The following is a 9,025-nucleotide window of genomic DNA, read 5'->3' as shown; positions in this document are numbered from 1 at the left end:
AGAGAAGCCACCGCAATGAGAAGCCCACGCACCGCAACAAAGAGTAGCCCCCGCTCTCTGCAACTAGAGAAAGCCCGCGCACAACAATGAAGACCCAACACAGCCAAAAATAAATAAAATAAATTTTTTTAAAAAAAGAATGTTTAAAAAAAATTTTTAAAAAGAAGTATATAGTAAGCACCCTTATGTATATCCAGCACATAGATGTTAAAATTATAAACTGCTAATTTTTAAACAAAGATGATTCTGCCATTCTGTTCCTTTTGACAGGTATCCAATAGAGTATGTTCCCTGCACAGACATCAGCTGTCCTATGTCAGAGAGCTCCTGGTTTATTAGCAAAATTATTTCATTCAATGCCAGTTACCTGGGGAGGTGGTCCTCATAAAAATGTTTCTTGGTCTCCATCTTTCAAAACTCATGCTGTATTTCCTCTCTCCCTCAGGCTATAATTTCTAATGTTTTCTTCTCTACCTGGCATGTCAGAGTGAAGGTAATTGTGAAACTGCTCTGGAAGGACTTTATTCTAATCTCTGTTGCTTTCCAACACATCCTCAGGACTCTGAAATTAAAACTCAATCCTCAGATAATATGTAGCTTTAAAAGGGAAGTAGGTAGCAACTTGAAATTAGGCCATTCTTAGTTATTTTTTTCTTAATTGATTCATGCACTTTAAAAATATTTTAATCTGTTATTTAGGAAAGAAAACCTTAGACTTTTAAAAAGTATATATTGTCCCTTATAATATGTATATGGAAGAGTTAAACCTGAAAGCTCACTGTCTTATCTTGATCACTGGGTTTAGATATTGTTGTAAAACATCATTTAGAGAAAATATGTGTTTGCATGTTTTTGATGAGCCCTATCCAGTCCCTCTTTGAAAGAATTAGGTGAAGCCCAAACGCTAAAGTCTGTATTTTTGTATTTATTTTAAGACTGCTTTTCTGCAAAAGGTTGCCTTTTACCCCCAAAGTATAAGGTTCTAAGGTACAGAGCCGAGTGACCCTAACATTTACACAAAAGGCTATTGTTTTAGAGGAAAGGGCAAGAGTGAAACAGTTCATGCAGTTTGTGAACTGACTTTTTATATTGATAGTAAGGAATGAAAACAATGAGAGGAAGAGAGGAAAGCTATCAAATGTATCCCAGAATTCTGCTCATATCCTGATTTTGTGTAGTTCTTTAGTTTGCATTTCATCCGTTGGAATTGTTCTTTAGGCCAGAAGCCTCACTGGTTCTCACTGTGCTTGTTGGAGAAATCCCAAACCTACCTGTCTTTTCCAACAGGATCGACTTTAGAAATATTTTTCAGTAGGTCTCCTCTGCTAAGTGTAATCCTGACCTGAAGATTGATTTCATCTCTATATTCTCTGAGACTTGTGAGTCCAGTGCCATGAAAACAGATGGTGAGTTTAGAAAGTGGCTAGGAGGAGTTCCAGCTGTGTCACTGGAGCCTCAGTTGGTTTTGACTATGGCTAAAAAGGGATGAAACAGGTTAATTTTGACCAACATCCCAGAAGAGCCTCAAGCCACAAGAGTGTGTTTGTGAACAAGCTCTGCCCTCTGTAGGCTGACTTCCCTGTGAGGTGTAGGAATCGCCATCTTCTTTAATCTGTGTGGGACAGTCATACACACAGCAGGCAATGGGACCAACCAAACAGACACAGTTTGTTTTTCCTTTTAGAGCTTCCATTTAGAATTTCTCCCAGGTCTAAAAGGTCCAAATCAACCACTTTAACTAGTCTCTTTCCACCTGGCCAAAAGTGTATACCTTTTAGAAACCTGAATTTTCTAGAAAAGGAAAGAGCACCATCCATGTAGAATCTCAGTGGTTGAAAAGGGAAAGTGAGTTTCTGTCTGAAGGAAGGTGGTTTCATTTTTTGTTGTTGTGAGGGGTAGCTTGTTAAGGGATTTATGCTCTTTAGAGAGCAAGTCATTGTATTCATCGTATTTGATTGTGCTCATGGAGCCATGATGCATGATTCTCTGGGGAGTAAATAGGGAATAGGTGTCTAAAACCAGTCAGAAGTTGGGTACTTTCCAGCAACCCAGTAGATGATGAATATTCCTATGGCCAAAGTCCCAATTTTCATGCACATGGGATCCTGTCCCTAGGCCTTCATTTCCACACAGCTGAGAGGTAAAGAGAGGGACGAGGCCCCCCTCCACTTCTCTTATTTATAGTATTGTTTAGCACTGGCAGCATGGTATCCAAGGCCTCAGTTTACCGGTTAATCAGAATTAAATAATAACGTGAGTTGAGTAGATAAAGGCGATCAACCTAGGTTGGAAGTAGGGCTGAGGAGGGATCATGACTTACAGTCCCACATTGGGGTAGCTGGGTAACTCGTGTATGACTGTGTGGTTGGAACTCTTACTAACTTTACCAGGTGAGTGCAGAGGATGTGATAATGCTATGCTGATGAGGACGACAAATTAATTGAGTTGGCTAAGAAACAGAGCAAGGCCTCCATCTACGGGAAGTAGATTCTGTCACCGGCTGTGAGTGGAATCTCAGAGTGAGCATGAGCTCTGCAGGTTCTCAGAGTCTGGCTTCAGAGCCCACTGAAGGAACCAGTCTTCTGTGGGCAGTGACTCTGGCTTTCTGCAAAGGAGAACCTTCTGGGAGTTGGTTCCTGGTGGTCTCTTTTCTGGGAATGGGTGGAGACACCCCGGCAAGAGCTGCTTTGGCTCTCTTGGTACCTGGTTATGGTCAGTGTTGCCCCTTTGCTCTGTCCAACCAGTCCAGCACCTGTGGACATTCCTTTGACATCTACCCAGTTATTTAGGTAGTGAGGTTAGGGTAGGATTTGGGACCCAAAGGGTGAGAGAAACTTTGCTAAGTATTGCGTGGCCAGATTTCAGAAATCACTGCTCCCTCTGGGGTGTTGCATGTCCCTGCTGGAACCAAGAAGGCCAAACAAAACTCCTCCTATTTAAAAGTCTTATCACCAACCTGGGAAAACCCAATTAATTGCCTAAAGCCTTGATAGTGGGGTTCATTTACAGTCAGTCCCTCAAAAACTAAGTCCAAAGGCACAAGACTCTGGCCTTGAAATTATTTGTAGTCCCAGTCACTGGTTTGAACTCATGATCTGATTTCTTTTAGTCCCCCAGGCATGTGGACCAGAGTTCATTTCGTGGCTGTTCTTCACTCTTAAGAGATAAGGAAGAGGTGCCCCAGAAGCCTAGAGATACATACAGGCTTTTTCAAAATTAAATTCACAGTTTTCTGTCACTTTAAGCAGATAGTTTTGACTTATCTAGGGATAAAATAATATATGTGAAATGATTTCCAGGGGACAAAGTGTATCTTCTAAATGTTCTGATACAGGGTCATGAACAATTGTTAAGTTTTGGTTTGAAATATTATAGTATATGGGATTACAAAAGAGCCCTTAACTCACCATCATGTAAAGGAGCTCTCTTCCTGAACTCTGTCTCTCACTCAGGTTTGAAATGCCTCATCTGTAATGTTACCTGTAAGTGACTGTTATTGTTGGTTTTCAGGTTCAGGCAAGAATCATCTGGAAAACATTATCCTAATTCCTTCTCTCATGTCCTAAGCAGTACATTTTACTAAGAAATTCTGTATTAAAAACACTAGCAGCCCTTTCTGAGATTATTGTCCCATAAATGGATTTGTTTTTATTTAATCAAGTTGAATTATTTCCATTTAGCCATGTTCAAGAGCAAGTAGAGTCTGGAGAAAGCAATCCAGTAACCCATGAATCTGGTGTACCCATTTCCCTTAATAATGGGAAGTGTTTTGAAATCCCCAGAAGAAAGCTGCTTTGTAATTAAAGTGATGGATTATAGGATTATAAGGAAGCCAGACTTTGGGTAAGGATTTTTCTAAACTACTATATGCCATTTAGCTTATGTTTCTGAAAGTCCTGCTTTGGTGCCATGCACTGAGATCTATCAGTTGATTGAAAGATGATCATGCTTTCTTGGTAAATATTTAAGCAACTGGCAACCACAATGGCATTCTTTCCTTATCGTTCTGTATCGTGCACTGATGCTGACGTTACAAAAAGGGGTCTGGAAGGGAAACAGTGTCACAGTCTTTTCTTTAAAATCAAAGTATCCCAAGCAATCGTTTATTGAGGTCAACTTGTTTTACATGTACCCTATCATGAGGAATGCTGTCAGCATCTCCTATGATTTCTAATAGCTCTTACCGAAATTGTTATTTGTTATGTCCTGCTGAGTGGTTTTTCCTTTAAAACACCATATTTTTACCACCCTGTGGCACTGAATGTGTTGCTGAGATACATAGATGATACTGAGCTATGGTTCCTGAAATAGCTCAGTTCTTGCGTTTTATATTATGTAACAGTTTCGTGATGCTTTTGTGCATTCTTTGTCTTCTCTTCCGAATTTTGAAATCTGTCATAAATAAACTTTTTCACTATGCACCTGAAACATTTGAGTTATATCTTTTTTTTTTTTTTTTTTTTTTGTGGTACGCGGGACTCTCACTGTTGTGGCCTCTCCCCTTGCGGAGCAACAGGCTCCGGACGCGCAGGCTCAGCGGCCATGGCTCACGGATGCAGCCGCTCCGCGGCATGTGGGATCTTCCCGGACCAGGGCACGAACCCGTGTCCTCTGCATCGGCAGGCGGACTCTCAACCACTGCGCCACCAGGGAAGCCCTTGAGTTATATCTTAATGAACGTGACTTAGAGTTAAAATTTTTTTATTCATCTCTCGTCTGCATCTTAAGAAAAGTATTCTTTAAATCTATACCAATTATTTTATAATCTATTATTAGAAAAATTAAGAAAAACGGAGAATGAGATTAATGATAGATCTTTCATCTGCATTTAAATTTATGGCTGAGTATGAACTGGGATCTGGGTTTGGCCCAAGGGCAGAAAAATTGGGTTTAGAGTAATGATTACTTAATAGAATATTACTGAGTTTTGTTAGTATTTGGTCCCCAGTGATGTTCATTTTCCAGTTTACTGACTTACTCTATTCAAATTTGGAATTAGTAGTTTGGACACCACGGTAATCATTTAACATAGTCTAGGTGATATTAATCCAGCCTACTTTCATTTACAGAAATGACACCATAAGATATCTTTGACATCTCTCAAAATGTTGCCTCTGCACATCGTTGGTGCCTATTACAGAACAGGAAGGACACACATCTGAGCAGAGAGGGGTGCCATTTAAATATTTTCTTCGGTGATATCTGTGGTCTAAGATAAGCCTGTTAGATCTTTCCCTGCTTTCCTTTGCCACATATTTTAGAGGCTGATGTATAAAGGAGGAAGAGATCTGAACTAATTGTGAGTTAAATGAGTATACTCTTGCCACCAAACTACACCACACGCAATAATAAAAAGCCCAGGCAGACTACACATAGCTGGGGACCTTTAATGCATTGTGTTTGGGTGAGCCAAATGTAGTGTGTCACTGCTGACACAGAACATATTGGAGATTATTTCTAACTTTTAAAGGCACTCATATCTGCCATATCATTGACCCTGACATAGTTCAGGATCATATAAATTTGTGCAGGCCACACATTGCAGCCTTGACATCCAGCCTGATGTTCCTTAGCCCGTGAGGTTCTGGCTACACTCAGCAGCCATCTTAGTTCAGGTATTCGCCCAAATGGGATGACATCTGCTTACGACCTTGGAATCAAGAGCTAAATAGGTTATCTTTAAAAGTTAGGAGGAGCCAGTAGAGTACTTATCTTATGAATATGTGTCCAGGTACTGTCCACCACCTGCTTGTCCAGTAAGTTTACTACTTTCCTTAATGGTTATATAAAATTGCTTTGGAATAAAATCGTATGTATTTTGCTTTGTTCTCAAATATTTCCTGGCAGCACCCCCTTCCTGCTTTCATCCTTCTAAACTATTTGCCAGGACTTACTACTTCCATAGAGTTGGAAGATCCTCCACATCTAATTACCAGCATCAGGCCACTCCAACGTCTGTTCTTCATCCGCTGTGGCCATGCCCACTGCGGGAAGATGGCAGATCAAATCTCCCTGCGGTCCCTGGCGTCCCAAGATCAGGTGTCTGCGGATCGTTCTTCACAGATCTAACAACTGATGTGGAAATGAAGAAGGACCTGACTTTCACCATTCAGTCAGCCTTTGGGGAGAAACCCCTCCTGGAAAACATCCTCTGAATAGGTGATGGTTTTTGGTTTGAGAGATACATCTGACCCCCCAAAATAAGAATTTATTTGCAGACTTGAGGGAATTGTGTGGGGGGGTAGTTTTTAAAAACCCTTTATAGAAGCTTAATTATTGCTAAGCCTTGGAGCCATTGTCTGACCTCTAGAGAAAAGTCTATGCACTTGGGGAAATATTTGCTCCTTCATGATCTTCCAGGGCCCTGAAAGAGGAGAGAGACATTCAGGGAGGGAGGGGGTAGCCAGCCACGGTTGTACGGGAAGGATATCTCTCAGTTTCACATGCATTCATGGAGCAGGGCTAGTCATCTTGCTTGGTACTGGGGCAAGAGAGGTCAGGAGTGTAGCCCTAGAGGAGCTTGAGGGAGCTCTGCTCTCACGCAGGGAAGAAGGCTTAGTAACGCTGCATTCTCTTACTCCTCAGAGCACAGCTAAGTTCCTCTGGGAATAGAGAAGACGCTTCTCTTCTCTCCCGTGTATCCAGCCCCAGGTCCTGGGAGGATGGTTCCCTAAAGGGAGGGGCTGCAGTCGGCCAAATCTCAGGTCTCCACGTTCCCAAGCAGCAGGGCAGCTACGCATGTTGATGACCTGGACCCCACGGAGGCCCCGGGCCTGGAACATGTGATAGCCTCTCTGACATAAAACTGCAGGCCCAGAAATCCACAGAGGCTCTTCTTTCTCATGAGCTGTGGTCATTCAGTGAGGCCTCAACTCTACTCATCCCACTGCCCCCCCGCCCCCCCAGTCCTTCCCATCCCTCAGGGGGTCCTGAGCCGGTGGCTCCCCTGGGCCTGCCTTCTCTTGGCAGCCCTTCTGAATCCATCCCCCCAGGTCCCCTCACCTCTACAGCCCCAGCCCCCAAAGGCCACAGGAGACTCCAGAGAGTTCCGGCAGGCCCTTGGGAGCTGAGTTGGTCCTGCGTTAGTCTTCTTCTTGGCTCCAGGTGAAGAAGTCAGCAAGGCTGGCTCCCAGCCCTGGCCTGGAGACCAGCTTGTGTTGCTACACACTGTGTGGAGAGCTCTATGGCTTAGGTTCTAGCTTTTTTTTTTTTTTTTTTTTTTCTTAGTTTCCCAACCAGGCATCAAACCCGGGCCCCCTGCAGTGGAAGCATGGCGTCCTAACTGCTGGACCGCCAGGGAATTCCCATGGTTCTAGCTTTAAAATACAAAAATCTCCTTCACAAAGGAGAAGGACTCCTTTGTGAAGTCCTTGAGACATCATGAAACAAGGAGAAGGGCTACGGTTCTCCTACAGCTGAGAACCACCAAGGTTAGTCAGCCGTGTCTCTGGGTGGCTCAGGTCATGGATGTGGGGACACTTGAAGAACCCAGCACTTCCCAGGTGAGGCAGCTCAGAGGAGCCTGGAGTGAGTTTCTTTGGCTTAGACACATCTGTTTTTGTGAGGAAGGACAGGTTTGTCTGGGTTTGGAGAAAACCAGATGATAAAGGAGGGCCTCAGAAATGTCATGGACTCCAGGGATCTCACTGAGCCCAGAGGAAAAGCCACAGCGTTTGATCCCTCCCCTCCCCTACCCATGGCTGGTTTTCACCTCACACTCGGACACGTATCACAAAACTCCTGTTGAACTAGAGGACCGGAACTATGAGAAAAATATTAAAATGAGTTTTGTGCATTAACTGAGGATGGTTTTTATAAATGCTTGATAATGGAGGCTGTATCGCCTCTTTACTTGATTTAGATTTCCTTAAAATCTAAATGTTAAGGTGGCCAACTCAGCTTTGGCCACCAGTTTTAGGATGGCTGATGGAGCCTCAGGTTAACCAAATTAATATCAGACAGACAAGCAGATAGGCAACAGGCCCATGATGTTGAGGGGTGGAGATAGAGACGGCCAGTTAAATTTCCAGGAATAAGTGGAGGGACATAAGCTCAGTAAGAGCAGGGGCCATGTCTGCCATATCCCCAGTCACACAGCCACACCCGCCAGCTCCCAGCGCAGGGAGTCCCCTGGCAGGGCTCACTGCATGCTGAGTGGGGGAAGTGGGACGTGCATTAGCAGCTGGAGCAGGACAGCCACCAGATAGTTTCCTTCTAGGAAGAACCCCAGTCCGCCTGCTCATTATACCTAGTTCCCCATAGAATCACTCAGGGCTGGGGAGTGGTCTCAGGTTGTCTCTGCGCCTGTACCTTGTCCTAGATGTGGATTCTATCTACTGCCTGTACTTCCCAGAAGTCTCTGTGCTCCTCTGTTGCCTGGAAACGAGACTGGGAGGAGGGAGGAGTAGGGGAACCTGGTGGAAATTGTTTTGGATTATTTGGGCTCCCAAAGGCACCTGTTAGTGACAGGCAGAGCCAGCTGCCTCCTTAATCTGGGCGAGTGGTGGCAGCGCCCCGTTTGGCCAAGGCTAGCCCTGCAGCTTGCCCGCTGCTCCTGGCTGGCCCCATGTCTCTCCAGGGCCAGGGAGCACACTGCCGTGGGAGTTGTAGGAGCACAGCCTGAAGTATGGGGCCACCCTCCTTTCCCCTGAGTTCATTTTCTCTTTAAAATCCACAGGAGCTTGAATCACCTTCAATTTCAAAAGTCCAAGTCAGGTGACGGTTACTGATCCCTGAGCTGAGGAGATTAGTCTCTTATCTCAAGTCAAGGTTTCTTGGCGAGAGCCCAGGTGAGCCTTATGCAGCCAGGCAGGTCTGGAGTAATCTGAGGAAAAGGTCCAGATGGCAACAGGGCAGGGCAGGCACAGCATCCCTCACCGTTGCTGTGTCTCCTCTACCTTCCTGGGCTTCTCTCTGGGCTCTGCCAGGACAAACTCACCTTGGGAACAAGAGTGGCCCACCTTGGTCATTCTAGAGCCTGGAGCCCAGGCCATCCAAGAGAGAAGGAGAGGCCACTAAGGAGCCC

The sequence above is a fragment of the Monodon monoceros genome, unplaced genomic scaffold, assembly GCF_005190385.1.
Source record: "Monodon monoceros isolate NGI ecotype Baffin Bay Population unplaced genomic scaffold, NGI_Narwhal_1 Super_Scaffold_21, whole genome shotgun sequence".
Lineage (NCBI taxonomy): Eukaryota > Metazoa > Chordata > Mammalia > Artiodactyla > Monodontidae > Monodon > Monodon monoceros.
Note: the sequence above shows the minus strand (reverse complement) of the source record.